Source organism: Mobula hypostoma, chromosome 12 (genome assembly GCF_963921235.1).
Source record: "Mobula hypostoma chromosome 12, sMobHyp1.1, whole genome shotgun sequence".
NCBI lineage: Eukaryota > Metazoa > Chordata > Chondrichthyes > Myliobatiformes > Myliobatidae > Mobula > Mobula hypostoma.
The window spans coordinates 100,478,778-100,496,145 of record NC_086108.1 but is presented as its reverse complement, the minus strand read 5'-3'; positions in this window follow the sequence as shown (position 1 = coordinate 100,496,145).

Sequence of the window (17,368 nt, the reverse complement as noted above, 5' to 3'; positions counted from 1 at the left end):
GATGTATAGGGTTCAATCCACTACACTCAGTAGTTTCCTGTGACCCTGCATATTTGAATTGTTGTAGCAGACCATGAGGCAATCAACTTTCAACAAAACTTCTGAAGAAGTTTGTTTGAGTGTTTGGTGACAAACCAAAATTCCTTAGTTTTCAAAAAAGTAAAGACACTGGTATGACTTTCTTGTAATTGTAACTGTGTGCTGGGACATGTGTCAGCAAATGCAGAGAGGGAGATACTGGGAGTCCTGCTGAAGGGTCTCGGCCCAAAACGTCGACTGTACCATTTTCCATAGTTGCTGCCTGGCCCGCTGAGTTCCTCCAGCATGTTGTGTGTGTGTGTTGTAGGGAAATAAAACATTATTTTGGACTAGAAGGGGAAAAAAAGTACATGAAGCCATAACTTATTTAACTCATCCTTTGTATAAGCACAGGATGTGAACCTGGTTGGTGATACTAGCATTTATTTTCTTTGAACTTAGGAGAAAGCTTCTGAAAGCTGTGTCGGTGGGTCAGGAGTCACAGGAATGAGGTCACCTGTGAACCCTGATGGATTTGTAGATTGCGCTGGTAGTTTCTTGGTGACTGATATGGAGACTATCTTTAAATCTACATTTCATCTATCCAGTTACAGGTAGACAGGATGGTGAAGAAGACTTTTGGCATGCTGGCCTTCGTCATTCAGAACACTGAGTACAGAAGCTGGGATCTCTCAGTGCAGGTGAGGCTGAGCTTGGAATATTGTGTTCAGTCTGGCTGCCCTGTTACTGGGAAAAAAAAGTGTTATTAAACAGGAAGGAGTGCAGAAAAAGATATACTTCATACTTTATACTTTATTGTCGCCAAACAATTAGTACTAGAACGTACCATCATCACAACGATATTTGAATCTGCGCTTCACAATCCCTGGATTACAAATATTAAATATTAAAAATATTTAAAAAGTTAAAATTAGTAAATATTAAAAATGTAAATTATAAATCATAAATAGAAAACAGAAAAATGGAAAGTAAGGTAGTGCACAAAAACTGAGAGGCAGGTCCGGATATTTGGAGGGTACGGCCCAGATCCGGGTCAGGATCCGTTCAGCAGTCTTATCACAGTCGGAAAGAAGCTGTTCCCAAATCTGGCCGTATGAGTCTTCAAGCTCCTGAGCCTTCTCCCAGAGGGAAGAGGGACGAAAAGTGTGTTGGCTGGGTGGGTTGTGTGCTTGATTATCCTGGCAGCACTGCTCCGACAGCGTGCGGTGTAAAGTGAGTCCAAGGATGAAAGATAGGTTTGTGTGATGTGCTGCGCCGTGTTCACGATCTTCTGCAGCTTCTTCCGGTCTTGGACAGGACAACTTCCATACCTGGTTGTGATGCACACTAGAAGAATGCTTTCTACAGTGCATCTATAAAAATTAGTGAGGGTTTTAGGGGACAGGCCAAATTTATTTAGTTTTCTCAGGGAGTAAAGGCGCTGGTGGGCCTTCTTGGCAGTGAACTCTGCTTGGTTGGACCAAGTCAGGTCATTTGTGATATTGACCCCAAGGAACTTAAAGCTTTTGACCTGTTCCACTTGCGCAGGGAGGCCTACAATTGTTGTGTGATCAGCAAACTTATATATTAAGTTTGTTGGAAACTTGGCTACACAATCACGGGTGTACAGTGAGTACAGCAGGGGGCTGAGTACACAGCCTTGTGGGGCACCGGTGCTCAGAGTGATTGTAGAGGAGAGCTTGTCCCCTATTTTTACAGCCTGGGTCCTGTCTGTGAGGAAGTTGAAAATCCAGCTGCAGATCTGAGTGCTAAGGCCCAGGTTCCGGAGCTGATAAACATCAGATACTGCAATGAGGGACTGAGTTATCAGGAGTGGTTGGACAGGCCTGGATTTTCTTCCTTAGAGCACAGGAGATTGAAAAGTATTCAACAATGAGGGTTATAGATATGGTGAGATAACTCAATCTGTTTCCCAGGGTTGGGAAATCAAGAACTAGTGGGCATGGGTTTAAAATGAGAGAGAAAAGATTTAATGAGAACACGAGGGGCAAATTTTACACAAAGGATGGTATCTATGAGGAATGAACTAGCCAGAGGAAGTGGCTGAGGCAGGTAGAATAATAACTTTTAAAAGACAGTTGGACAGGTACATGGATCAGAAAGGTTTAGAGGGGCCAAATGCTGGCAAATGGGATTATCCTGGAAAAGCACCTTGGTCAGTATGGACCAAGTAACTGGTCCAGTAACTTAACCCCTGGCCTGATTTTTATTTTTGTTTATGTGATGAGGGCAAGGGGATAGGATGGTAGCATAGTGGATAGCACAATGCTTTACAGTACAGGCGACGCTGGTTCAGTTCCTGCCGCTGCCTGTACATTCTCTCCGGGACTGTGTGGGTTTCCCTCTAGGTGCTTCAGTTTCCTCCCACAGTCCAGAGACATAGTGGCTGCTAGGTGAATTGGTCATTGTAAATTGTTCCATGATTAGGCTCCGATTAAATTGAGGGATTGGTGGGCAGGGCAGATTCTACGCAGTATCTCAATAAATAATTAAATATTGGCTTGACTTCCCTGGTTTTCTTTTGGAATGCTCACATCTACTTGGGAGACCAGTTAAGGACTCTGCCTCACAACACGCACAAATTGCTGGGGGAATCAGTAGGTCAGGCAGCATCCATGGAAAAGAGTAAACAGTCAACATTTCGGGCTGAGACTCTTCATCAGGACTGTAAAAAAAAAGATGAGAAGTTAGATCAAGAAGGTGGGGGGAAGGGAGAAAGAAGAACAAGGTGGTATGTGACAGGTGAAACCTGGAGAGGTGGAGGGCTGAAGTAAAGGGCTGGAAAGCTGATCGGTGAAAGAGATAAAGGGCTCGAGAAGGGGGAATCTGATAGGAGAGGGTAGATCACCAAAGGGAAGGGGGAGAAACACCACAGGGAGGTAACAGCCAGGGAGGGAAACAGGAATGGGAATGGTGAACTGGGGGTGGGCAATTAGTGGAAGTTCAAGAGTTCACATCATCAGGTTGGAGGCTACCCAGACAGAATACAAGTTGTTGCTCCTCCAACCTGAATGTGGCCTCATCGCGGTGGTAGACTGACATATGGGAATGGGAAGTAGAATTAAAGTGTGTGTCCATTGGGAGATCCCACTTTTTCTGGCCGATGGAACGTTGGTGTTCGGTAAAGTGGTCTCCCAAGCTACATCAGGTCTCATTGATATACAGGAGGCCACACCGGGAGCACCAGAAACAGTAGATGACCACAACAGACTCACAGGTGAAGTGTTGCCTCACCTGGAAGGACTGTTTGGGGCGCTGAATGGTAGTGAGGGAGGAGGTATAGCGGCAGGTATGGCGTTTGTTCCGCTTGCTAGGATAAGGAGGGAGATCAGTGGGGAGGAATGAATGGATAAGGGATCCCTGCAGAAAGCGGAAAGTGGGGGGAGTGAAAGATGTTAGGATCCCATTGGAGATGGTGGAAGTTATGGAGAATTATGGCATGACCATCGATTTCTCAAACTTCTAGCAATTGCCGCCCCCTTCACCATTCCCATTCCCGTTTCCCTCTCTCACCTCACCTCCTTACCTGCTCATCACCTCCCTGTGGTTCTCCTCCCCCTTCCCTTTCTTCCATGCTCTTTTACCCTCTCCTATCAGATTCCCCTTCTGCCAGTCCTTTATCTCTTTCACTATTCAGCTTCCCAGCTCTTTACTTCACCCCTCCCTCTCTCCCAGTTTCACCTTTCACCTACCACCTTCTACTTCTTTCTCCCCTCCCCCCCACCTTCTTGCTCTGACTTCTCATCTTTTTTTCCAGTCCCGATGAAGGGTCTCAGCCCAAAACGTTGACTGTTTACTCTTTCCCCCTGATGCTGCCTGGCCTCTTGCATATTGTGTGTGTTGCTTGGGTTTCCAGCATCTGCAAAATTTTCTCATCTTTGTAAGGACTCCGGAACTAGCAAGATGTTGTGAACATTTATGGGATAATCACTGAATTCTGTGCACAGCACAAGTGAGAATCTCACTGAAAGGGGACATTTGATGGTGAATTAAATTAAAGATCTTAAAGATTAAAAAGATTAAAGATTAGCTTTACTTTTCACACGTACACTGAAACATTTAGTGAAATGTGTTGTTGGTGTCAAGTCAAGTCATTTTTTTATTGTAATTTCGACCATAACTGCTGGTACAGTACACAGTAAAAACGAGACAACGTTTTTCAGGACCATGGTGCTACATGAACAATACAAAAACTACACTGAACTACGTAAAACAACACAAAAACTACACTAGACTACAGACCTACCCTGGACTGCATAAAGTGCACAAAACAGTGCAGCATTACAATAAATAATAAACAAGACAATAGGCACAGTAGAGGGCAGTAGGTTGGTGTCAGTCCAGGCTCTGGGTATTGAGGAGTCTGATGGCTTGGGGGAAGAAATTGTTACATAATCTAGTTGTGAGAGCCCGAATACTTCGGTGCCTTTCGCCAGATGCCAGGAGGGAGAAGAGTTTGTATGAGGGGTGCGTGGGGTCCTTCATAATGCTGTTTGCTTTGTGGATGCAATGTCTGTAACGGCAGGAAGAGAGACCCCGATGATCTTCTCAGCTGACCTCACTATCCGCTGCAGGGTCTTGCGATCCGAGATGGTGCAATTTCCGAACCAGGCAGTGATGCAGCTGCTCAGGATGCTCTCAATACAACCTCTGTAGAATGTGGTGAGGATGGGGAGTGGGAGATGGACTTTCCTCAGCCTTCACAGAAAGTAGAGACGCTGCTGGGCTTTCTTTGCTATGGAGCTGGTGTTGAGGGCCCAGGTGAGATTCTCCGCCAGGTGAACACAAGAAATTTGGTGCTCTTAACGATCTGTATGGAGGAGTCATCGATGTACAGCGGAGAGTGGTCGCTCTGTGTCCTCCTGAAGTCAACAACCGTCTGTTTTGTTTTGTTCACATTCAGAGACAGGTTGTTGGCTCTGCACCAGTCCCTTAGCCGCTGCACCTCCTCTCTGTATGGTGACTCATCGTTCTTGCTGATGAGACCCGCCACGTTCATGTCATCGGTGAACTTGATGATGTGATTCGAGCTATGTGTTGCAGCACAGTCGTGGGTCAGCAGAGTGAACAGCAGTGGACTGAGCACACAGCCCTGGTGGGGCCCCCCGGGCTCAGTGTGGTGGTGTTGGAGATGACCAACATTATCCTATATGTGCTGGGGCTGCCCGCAAGTGTTGCCAAGCTTCTGATGCTAACATAGCGTGCCCAGAACTTACTAACCCTAACCTGTACTTCCTTGGAATGTGGGAGGAAGTCAGAGCACCAGGGAAAACTCGTGGCCACAGGGAGAATGAACAAACTTCTTACGGTCGTGGCAGGAATTGAACCTTGATCTTACAGCCAGCATGTAAAACATTACGCTAACCATTATGTTAATATGCCACCCTGGATAGAAGTGAAGTTTGAACGTTTGGTGGAAACTCGGGACATCCCCCGGTTGAAGGGGTTCTATGTTTAAACTTCTTTTGGAGGAGGTCTCAGAGGTGGAGACACAGGAGACTGCAGATACTCGATTTACCTGTCAACTTTCACCTTCTCGCAATCCGCCGATCACCTCTGGCCCCTGTCTCACCCCTTCACCGTCTGTTCTTCATATTTGATCTCTCCCCTCCCACTGTCAGCCACACTTTATTTTTTATTTAGAGATACAGGCCCTTCCAGCACAATAAAACCGCACCACCTAATTACCTCCAAGTGACCAGTCAACCTATAAACTCTAGCCCTAACTACATTTTTGGAATATGGGAGGAGGCAGGAGCACCTGGCGGAAACCCACGTGGTCGCAGTGAGTATGTAAAAACTCCTTAAAAACAGAGATGGGAATTGAACCTGGGTCTTACTTACAGTACTTATTAATTTAGATCAATCACCCCTAATGGGGCATAGACTGCTGACAGCAGCTCACAAGGTTCCTATGTCCTGGGCCAGTCTTTCATGTTATTCCTGTCCTTCCTTCTTTTGCAGCTGGGTTTAGGACCAACCATGGTGGAGTTTGAATCTGGGTTACTGGCACTTTAATAGCGTTATGCTAATCAGCATGCTACCATGCCAACCCAACCATGTCCCACTGCAGGATTTTGGCCTGAAACATCACCAATTTCTTTACACTCCCCCCACCCCGCCCAACACGGTCGGCCCACTGAGTTTCTCCAGCAGATTGGTTATTGCTGAGGAAGAACCTATTGTATTTGACACTTGTCTTCGTCTTTGTTGTTAACTGATTTTTAATCAATAAATGGGCTTGTTTTCAACTTACAATGCACAGTTCAAAACTGTAGGAAAACCAAGGTTTTTTATTCCAAAATCTGCTAATTAAAAAGAAGATTGACAATGAACTATCTTTCATTTGAATAATAATAATACTCTAGTCAAAGTCCATCCTTTACTGACTGTAGTCCCATTGTAATTCTTTGTGGCAGATGATTAATTTTTGAGCGTGATTTGTTTTCATATAAACTGCAGCTTGCCTGACACTCTAAAGCACTTGTAACTGGGTTCATGAGCACAAAAGCACTTAATGTTGAATTCATAAATAGAGATTTCTCCTCCACCTTTTGAACTATTGTCGTTTGCTCCGAGAAATATCACGTTTTGCATAAACCAGTGCATCAACGGTCACACGCTGCAGAAGGAACGATTTCGAGAGGCGAAGGGTATGTAAGATCTCACACTTCGCTGCATGTATGGAGCAGATTTTGGAATAGATTTATCATGGGCTTTGATACAGTAGAAAGTCTAGAAGTATGTATTAAGTGTAGGAACAGAACCGAAAAGGTAAAACATGGGGAAGGTTGAAAAAAAAATCAGTGAGTAAAATATAAAAATATCTGCAGTTATTTTATAAGAACATAAAGAGCTAAAGAATAACTAAACTTGGCATTCAATCTGTGATCCCCTCAAAACTAACCAACAAACTTCAAGCCCATGGCCCCAATGTCTCCTTGTGCAATTGGATCCTTAATTTCCTCACTTGTAGACCCTAGTCAGTTTGGATTGACAAAAACGTCTCCTTCAGAATCTCCATCAGCACAGGTGCACCACAAGCTGTGTGCTTAGTCCCCCACTCGACTGAATTTACATTTATGACTGTGTGGCTAAGCACAGCTCTGATGTCAGATTTAAGTTTGCTGATGACACGCTATCGTTGGCCAAATCAAAGGTGGTGACAAATCAGGAGGAGATTGAAAATCTGGCTTCGTCGTGCCATAACAACTCAATGTCAGCAAGACCACGAAGCTTCAGGGGGAGGAAACTAAAGGTCCGTTAGCCAGTTCTCATTGGGAGGTCTGAGATGGAGAGTGTCAGCAACTTTAAGTTCCTTGTGGTTATCATTTCTGAGGACCTGTCCTGGGCTGAGCACATAAGTGTAATTAAGAAGAAAGTGTGGCAGCACCTCTAGGAGTTTGTGAAGATTCATCATGACATTTAAAGCTTTGACAGAATTTTGTAGATGTGTGGTGGAGAGTATATTAACAGGCTGCCTCACAGACTGGTATGGAAACACCAATGCCCTCGAACGGAAAATCCTGAAAAAGTAATGGATACGGCCTAGTCCATCACGGGTAAAGCCCTCCCCACCACTGAGTACATCAACACGGAACATCGTTGTAAGAAAGCAGCATCACAAGGGGGCCCCATTACACAGGCCTCTTCTCGCTGTTGCCAGCAGGAAGAAGGTGCAGGAGCCTCAGGACTCACACCACCAGGTTCAGGAACAGTTTTTACCCCTCAACCATCAAGCTCTGAACCAGAGGGAATAACTTCACTCAAATTCACTTGCTCCATCACTGAACTGTTCCCACAACCGATGGACTCATTTTCAAGGACTCTTCATTGCATGTTCTCAATATTTATTTATTTGTTTACTCACTTACTGATGTATTTATTATTTGTTTGTTTGTTTTCTTTGTTTTTGTATTTGCGCAATGGTTGTCTGCCCTGTTTGTGCGGTCTTTCATTGATTCTATTATGGTTATTGGATTTATTGAGAGTGCCTGCAAGGAAATGAATCTCAGGGTTGTTTACGGTGACATATATGTGCTAATAACTTTGATAATTACTTAGAACATTTGAACATTGAATTTTGAGAATGGCCCCCGTAGGTAATATATACTGAACCACGTTCATGGCTAAGGTACTTAATGAACAGCCTGTATTTATAAAAGAGGGGGATAGAAAGGAATTTAAAAGACTGTAATACATAGGAACAGAATTAGGCCACTTAGCCCATCAAGCCTGTTCTGCCATTTACTCATGGCTGATTTATCTTCCCTCTCAACCATGTTTTCCTGACTTCTCTGCTTACCTTTATCACCCTCCTAATCAAGAATCTATCAGCCTCTGCTTTAAATATACCCAAAGATTTGCCCTCCACAGCTGCCTGTTGCGATGAAGTCCTAAACTCCCCCACTATTGGAAGCATCATCTCCACGTCCACATCTGAGCCTTTCAATATTTGGCAGGTTTCAATGAGATTCCCTCCTCATTATTTTATTCTGCAGCGAGTATAGGCCCAGAGCCATCAAACGTTCCTCACCCATTAACCCTTTCAATCCTGGGATCATTCTCCTAATCTTTCTCTGAACCCTTTCCAATGCCAGCACATGTGTTTACGAAGATACAAGAGACTGCAGATGCTGAAAGCTGAAGCCAATGAACAAATTGCTGGAACAACTCAACATGTCAGGCAGCATCTGTGGAGGGAATTAACATGGTCCAAATGAAGGGTCTGAACCACAAACTCTCTATTTCCTACCATGGATGCTGCCCGTCCTGCTGAGTTCCTCCTGCAGTTTGTTTTTTTATGCTTGAGGAGGATGACTGTAAAATATTGGATGGGACTAGCAAAGTAAGGGAGGAAGTATTATGGGGTTTAAATTCCCTGAAAGTGGATAAATCAGCTGGCCCAGATGAAAGGCTTCTTTGGAAGTTACTGAGAGAAGGATTATGGAAGCTCTGAGTATAGTATTCCAATTCATTTTGGCTGCATGCCAGATGTTTGAGGATTAGAGGATTGGTAATGTCGTACTGTATTTAAAAAGGAAATTAGGGCTAACCAGGCAATTGTAGGTAGATTTACGTTTGGTGATGGGAAAGTAATTGGAATGAATTCTGATAGGTGCAATAAACTTTCATTTTGGAAGGCAGAGGTTAATCGGGAACATTCAGCTTGAACTTGTCTGACTAATTTGATTGGATTGTTTAAGGACATAACAAGGTACATCAAAGAGGGCAGTGAATTTAATAGGGTCAATGCACATGTTAACAAATATTTTTGACAAGGTTAAAAAAGTTGAGGCCCTCTGGATGCAACACAAATTTTGCATATTTCATTAACATAAATGAGTCTTACTTCAGTGGTTGGTAAGTTGATGGAAAAGATCCTAGAGGAAGAATTTATAAACATTTGGAGAGACATAATATGATTAGGAATAGTCAACATAGCTTTGTCAAAGGCACGTCGTGCCTGATGAGCCTGATTGAATTTTTTGAGGATGTGACTAAACACATTGATGAAAGTAGAGCAGTAAATGTAGTGTAAATGGATTTCAGCAAGGCATTTGATAAGGTACTTATTACTTATTAGGGCATGGGATCCAAGGGGACATTGCTTTGTGGATCCAGAATTGTCTTGCCCACAGAAGGTAAAGAGTGGTTGTAGATGGGTCATATTCTGCATGGAGGTCGGTGACCAGTGATGTGTCTTAGAGATCAGTTCTGGGACCCCCACTCTTCATAATTTTTATAAATGACCTGGATGATGAAGTGGAGAGATGGGTTAGTAAATTTGCTGATGACACAAAGGTTGGGGGTGTTGTGGATAGTGTGGAGGGCTGTCAGAGGTTACAGTGGGAGAACAATAGGATGCAAAACTGGACTGAGTAATGGCAGAAGGAGCTCAACCCAGATAAGTGTGAGGTGGTTCATTTTGGTAGGTCAAATATGATGGCAGAATATAGTATTAATTGGAAGACTCTTGGCAGTGTGGAGGATCAGAGGGATCTTGTGGTTTGAGTCTATACGGGACAGAAAGCTGCTGCGCAGGTTGACTCTATAGTTAAGAAGACATACAGTGTATTGGCCTTTATCAACCATGGGATTGAGTTCAAGAGCCGAGAGGTAATGTTGTAGCTATATAGGACCCCGGTCAGACCCCACTTGGAGTACTGTGCTCAATTCTGGTCGTCTCACTACAAGAAAGATGTGGAAACTATTGAAAGGGTGCAGAGGAGATTTACAAGGATGTTGCCTAGATTAGGGAGCATGCCTTATGAGAATAGGTTGAGTGAACTTGGCCTTTTTTCCTTGGAGTGATGGAGGATAAGAGGTGACCTGTGAGGGGTGTATAAGATGATGAGAGGCATAGATTGTGTGGCTAGTCAGGGGCTTTTTCCCAGAGCTGAAATGGCTAACACAAGAGGACACAGGTTTAAGGTGCTTGGAAGTAGGTACAGAGGAGATGTCAGGGGTAAGTTTTTTACGCAGAGAGTGGTGAGTGCGTGGAATGGGCTGCCAGCAACAGTGGTGGAGGCAGATACAATAGGGTCTTTTAAGAGACTCTTGGATAGGTACATGGAGCTTAGAAAAATAAAGGGCTAAGGGTAACCTTAGGTAATTTCTAAAGTAAGTACGTGTTTGGCACAGCATTGTGGGCTGAAGGGCCTGTATTGTGCTGTAGGTTTTCTATGTTCTACATAAGAGATTCTGCAGATGCTGGAAATCCAGAGCAGCACACACAAAATGTTGGAGGAACTCAGCTTCCATCCCACTGGTAGACCAGCTGCAATGATAAAATTGATTCTTGGCCACACAGTCTACCTTGTTATGATCTTGCTTTTTATTGTTTTCTCACACAGCACTCTTGATAGCTTTTACACTTTAGAACATAGAACATTGAACAAGTTCAGGAAGAGGCATTTTGGCCAACAGCATTGTACTGAACTGAAAAAGTTAATAACCGAATGGCAACTAAACTAATCCCTTATGCCTACACAATGTCCATATCCTTCCATTTTCCTCATGTTCATGTGTCTATCTAAATGTCTCTAGAACCAGGCAATGCAATCCAGTCACCCGCCACTCTCTGTGCAAAAAAACATGCCCCTTGCACCTCTCTTGGAGTTACCCCTCCTGAAATCAGCATCAGCATCTTTATTTTGCATTGTTTTTGTTTTAGTTCAATGCCCTGTGTAATGTTTTGATTTGTATGAACCATATGCAAGACAAGCTTTTCACTGTATCTCAGTACCTGTGACAATAATAAACCTGTATCATATATTGGACAGCTGAGACAAATGCATAAAGTGCTGAAAGACTCAGACATAGAAACATAGAAAATAGGTGCAGGAGTAGGCCATTCGGCCCTTCGAGCCTGCACCGCCATTCAGTATGATCATGGCTGATCATCCAACTCAGAACCCTGTACCAGCCTTCTCTCCATACCCCCGATCCCTTTAGCCACAAGGGCCATATCTAACTCCCTCTTAAATATAGCCAATGAACTGGCCTCAACTGTTTCCTGTGGCAGAGAATTCCACAGATTCACCACTCTCTGTGTGAAGAAGTTTTTCCTGATCTCGGTCCTAATAGGCTTCCCCTTTATCCTCAAATTGTGACCCCTCGTTCTGGACTTCCCCAACATCGGGAACAATCTTCCTGCATCTAGCCTGTCCAATCCCTTTAGGATTTTATACGTTTCAATAAGATCCCCCCTCAATCTTCTAAATTCCAACGAGTATAAGCCTAGTCGATCCAGTCTTTCATCATATGAAAGTCCTGCCATCCCAGGAATCAATCTGGTGAACCTTCTTTGTACTCCCTCTATGGCAAGAATGTCTTTCCTCAGATTAGGGGACCAAAACTGCACACAATACTCCAAGTGTGGTCTCACCAAGGCCTTGTACAACTGCAGTAGTACCTCCCTGCTCCTGTACTCGAATCCTCCTGTTATGAATGACGTCTAACAACTTCTGTGGAGAGAGAATCAGGATCTGATGTTCCAGGTCGAAGACACTTTTTCAAAACAGAAGACTCTCTGCCCTTGCATTAACTCTGTTTCTTTCTCCAAGATGCTGCCTGGCCTGCTGAGTGTTTCCAGCATTTTCTGTGTCTCTTTCAGAACCTACTGAGTCCAAGGGAGAGGAGCAAATTGGGTCCAAATCTGCCAATAGATCAGAGATTGAGAGAATATCATGTGGAAACATATACAATTATGAAAGGGACAGAGGCAGGAAAGTTGTTTCCACTGGTAGGTGGGACTAGAACTAGGGGACATAGCCTCAAGATTTGGGGGAGTAGATTTAGGACTGAGATGAAGAGGAACTGCTTTTCCCAGAGAGTGGTGAATCTGTGGAATTCTGTGCCCAATGAAGCAGTGGAGGCTACCTCAGTAGATAATTTTAAGACCAGGTTGGACAGATTTTTGCTTAGTGGGGGAATTAAAGGTTATGGGAAAAAGGCAGGGAGGTGGAGATGAGTCCATGGCCAGTTCAGCCATGATCTTACTGATTGACGGAACAGGCTCAATGGGCCAGATGGCCTACTTCATATCCTGTTTCTTATGCTCATCTCCCAGGCTTTGAGACTTCTGATCACCCTGCTACCACCCAGTTCACATTATTTATGATAGTATCAGTAACATTATACTGTTCTACATTACCACCACTACCTGTAAGGAGTTTGTATGTTCTCCCCGTGACCATATCGGTTTCCTCCGGGTGCTCTGGTTTTCTCCCAAAGGTGTACTGGGTGATAGTTTAATTAGTCATTGTAAGTTGACCCGTGATTAGGCTGCGGGGGTTGCTGGGCGGTGCAGCTCAAAGGGTCAGAAGGGCCTATTCTGCACTGTATCTCAATAAATAAATATGTGCTCTTTGTGCTCCATGCTATGTGCTGTTTTTAAATGCATTTTGCACTTTAGATCTGGAGGAACACTGTTTCATTTGGCTATATTCATGTATGGTTGAATGATAAAGTTGAACTTGAACACTGCTAGAATATTTGGTGACTCTGGGCCTGTGCTCAGTGAAGTTCAGAAAGAGAGGAGAGACCTCCTTACCGAATATCAGATATTGAAAGATCCGGATGGAGTGAGCATGGAACAGATTTAAGAATCAAGATTCAAGATTGTTTATTGTAATTCCTGAGTATGCGGGTGCAAGGGAGAATGAACTGACTGTTACTGTGATTGTTTCCCTTAGTTGCAGGGTCTGGGGCCCGAGAACGCAGCCTCAAAATAAAGGGACATTCCTTTAAAAATGAAATGAGGAGGAATTATTTCAGCTAGCAGGTGGTGGATCTGTGGAATTTGTTGTCACAGGCAGTTGTGGAGACCAAGTAATTGGGTGAATTTATAGCGGAGATTGTTTCTTAATTAGCAAGTGAGTTAACATTTACGGGGAGAAGCAAGAGAATGGGTTTAAAGAAAATTAACTACGATTGAAATGTGGAGCACATTTGATGGGTCAAATGGCTTAACTCTCCATCTGCATCTTATACAGCTTTTGGGAGGATCCTGGTGTAAACTGATTGCTGCCTGTGCTGCATTACAATATTGACTTCACTTTCAAATCATAACTTAGGAATGGCCAGAACAGTGCTGTGAAAATACATAGTCCTAGAGAACTTCAGCACAGAAACAATGTCTTTCACCCAACTAGCCTCGCCAAAATATTATCCTGCCTAATCCCATCGACCCATTCCCTGGACCATAGCATTCATATTGATCCCATCAATGAACTTATTCAAACTTCTCTTAAATGCTACAACTGAACTGGCATCTACCACTTCCACTGTCAGTTCAATCCACACTGGCATCATGCCTGAGTGAACAAGATCTCCCTCAGGTTCCCTTTAAATATTTTACAATTCAAACTTAACTTGTGACCTCTAGTTCTGGTCTCACCCAAACTCAGTGGAAAAACATGTTTGTATTTACCCTGTCCATACCTTTCATAATTTTGTATTCTTCTCTCAAATCTCCCCCCCTACCTTCTACAGTCCACTGAATAAAGTCTGAACCTATTCAACCTTTCCCTTTAACTCAGGTTCTCGGGTCCCGGCAACAAGCTTGAATGTATTCCCACAATACTAGAGGTTCTGGTGAAAATACTCGCACAGTGATGATGGGGAGAGAGTTCCAAGGTTTTGACCCAGTGATGATAAAGGACTGGTGAAATGTTTCATAGTCATGATGATGCACAACTTGGAGGCAGTCCGTGTGAGGTGGAATTGCCATCCACCTGTTACCCCGTCCTCTTTGCTGATAGAGGTCATAGGAGTGGGAGGGCCTGTCAGGATAGTCTAGGCGAGTATCTCTACTGCACTTCAAAGATCAAAGTTCAAAGTAAATTTTATTATCAAAGTACATATATGTCACCATATCCAACCCTGAGATTCATTTTTCTGCAGGCATAATTAGCAAATCTATAGGATAGTAACTATAACACGATCAATGAAAGATCAACCAGAGTGCAGAAGACAACAAATTGAGCAAATGCAAATATAAGTAAATAGCAATAAATAATGAGAACATGAGATAATGAGATAAACAGTCCTTGAAAGTGAGATAACTAGCTGTGGGAGGATTTCAACGATGGGGCACATGAAGCTGGGTGTAGTTATCTCCTTCTATTCAAGAGCCTGATGGTTGAGGGGTAGTAACTGTTCTTGAACCTGGAGTTGTGAGACATGAGGCTCCTGTACCTCCTACCGGATGGGAGCAGTGAGACGGGAGCATGGCCTGGCTGGTGGGGATCTCTGATGATGGATGCTGCTTTGCTATGACAGTGTTTCATGTAGATGTGTTCAGTGGTTGAGAGGGCTTTACCTGTGATGTACTGGGCCAAATCCATAACTTTTTGTAGGATTTTCCATTCAAGGGCATTGGTGTTTCCATAAAAGGCCATGATGTATAGAATATAGTGGAGTGTCAATATTCTTTCCACTACACATTTATAGAAGCTTGTCCTACAACTCACGTTGTCAGCACTTTTATTGATTATTATTATTATTTTCACTCTTATTGATTATTATTATTTTGCATTTACACAGCTTGTTTGTGTTTGTGTGTAGTTTTTCATTGATTCTATTGTATTTATTTGTTCTACTGTGAAAGCCTACAAGAAAATAAATCTCTGGGTAGAATGTGGTGACAATATATATTTTTAGAATAAATTTACTTTGTACTTTGTATTTTTATGCTATTAATAAAGCTCCCTGATTGGCTTATCTTTAATTTCAAGTTTCTTGTTTTAGATTCTCATACTAGGTGGCATTTCTCACCTACCAATTGGATCAATATCTTCCTAAACTTTACACTGTCCTACAAATCTTCCAAGCTCAAAGAAAAACAGACCTCGCCTTTATGTTAGTTGTGAACTTAAGCCAGTAGAGTGTGATTTCTTAAAGGAGTGACCTGCTAACCACTTTAATATTACAATAGCTGTATCAGAAGCACCCATGAACAAAATCATTCCTTCATTTTCCCAAAATAAAACCTGTCGTACACTTTTTAAAGGTTGGCTCCAAAGTAAAATTAAAATAAGTCTTAGTTTCTGGGACCTCAGCAGGTCGGGCAGCATCAGCAGAGAAGAATAAATAGCCAAAGTTTTTGGCTGAGGCTCTCTATCAGAATTCATCATCCTGATGAAGGGTTTCAGCCCAAAATGATAACTGTTTCCTCCTCTCCACAGATGCTGCCTGACCTGCTGAGTTCCTCCAGCATCTTGTGTGCAACTCTCTAGACTTACAACATCTGCAGAATGTTTTGTGTTCAGGGCCCACACAAAATTCCAGAGGAACTCAGCAGGCCAGGCAGTCATCAGGATGAAGGGCCTCAGGCTGAAACATCGACTGTTTGCTCCTTTCCATAGGTGCTGCCTGGCCTGCTGAGTTCCTCCAGCATTTTATGTGTGTTGCTCGGACTTCTAGCATCTGCAGATTACCTTGTCATATTTGTCAGGATACTGTCACCAGAGACCAGGTGACTTTACACCTGGACAAATGTAAGCTGATTAGTGAGAACTGATGTAGATACAGTTTGTGAATCTGATCACAAACAAGAGAAAATCTCCAGATGCTGGAAATCCAAGCAACACACACAAAATGCTGGAGGAACTCAGCAGGCCAGGCAGCATCTATGGAAAAAAGTACAGTCGACATTTCGACAGCATAACGCTTTACAATACAGGCAACTGTACTCTTTTCCATAGATGCTGCCCGGCCTGCTGAGTTCCTCCAGCATTTTGTGTGTGTTGTGAATTTAAGGTTGTTTTCAAACAGCCTGGCTAATACTGAGGTTATCATAAGCAGGTGAATGTGTCCATATTTACTTATTTATTTGTTTGTTGAGATAAAGCGTGGAATAGGCCCTTCCAGCCATTCGAACTCTGCCGCCAAGTAATCCCCAGATTGAATCCTAACCTAATCACAGGACAATTTACAACGACCAAATTAACCTACCAACTGGTATGTCTTTGGACTGTGGGAGGAAACCAGAGCACCCAGAGGAAACCCACACAGTCATGGAGAGAATATACAATATCCTTACAGGGAGTGTTGGGAATTGAACTTGGGTTGCCTATACCGTAAAGCATTATGCTAACCTCTGCGCCTCGTGCCGCCCTATTGAAAACATGGATAGTTAGGAGATCATTATCAAAAGTTCAAGAGCATAGGATTGAAGATTGTGACCTGGGCTGTTGATAGATTGGAAGACAGGTAATGTGGGAAACAGCGAATAAAACAGTTTGGCTGGTGTGATGTAGCAGCTGGTGTTTAGCAGGGACCTGAATTGGGACCTCATCATTGCACTATATAAATCAATGATTTGAAGAAAGGAAAGTGCCAATGGCTTCATGTCAGCTATTCAGATAGGAGCAGGAAATTGCAAAGAGCCAGAGACAGATTAAGTGGCTGACAAAAGGATTTAGGTGCTTTGGGCACGAATGGTGAAATTTGCAGGTGAAATAATGAATTAGAAAGGCAAGTGTTGGCCTCTATCCTTTGAATCTGCAATTTGTACAGAACTTTGTTCTGATTTTGAAGATACATTCAGTGGCCACTTTATAGGGTACACCTGTACACCTCCGAATATACAATCAGCCTATCACGTGAAAGCAACTCAATGCATAAAAGCATGGAGACATGGTCAAGAGGTTCAGTTATTCAGACCAAACATCAGAATGGAGAGGAAATGTGATCCAAGTGACTTTGACCATGGAGTGATTGTTGGTGCCAAACGTGATGGTTTGAGTATCTCAGAAACTGCTGATCTTCCAGAATTTTCATGCACAACAGTATCTAGAGTTTACAGAGAAAGGTGCAAAAA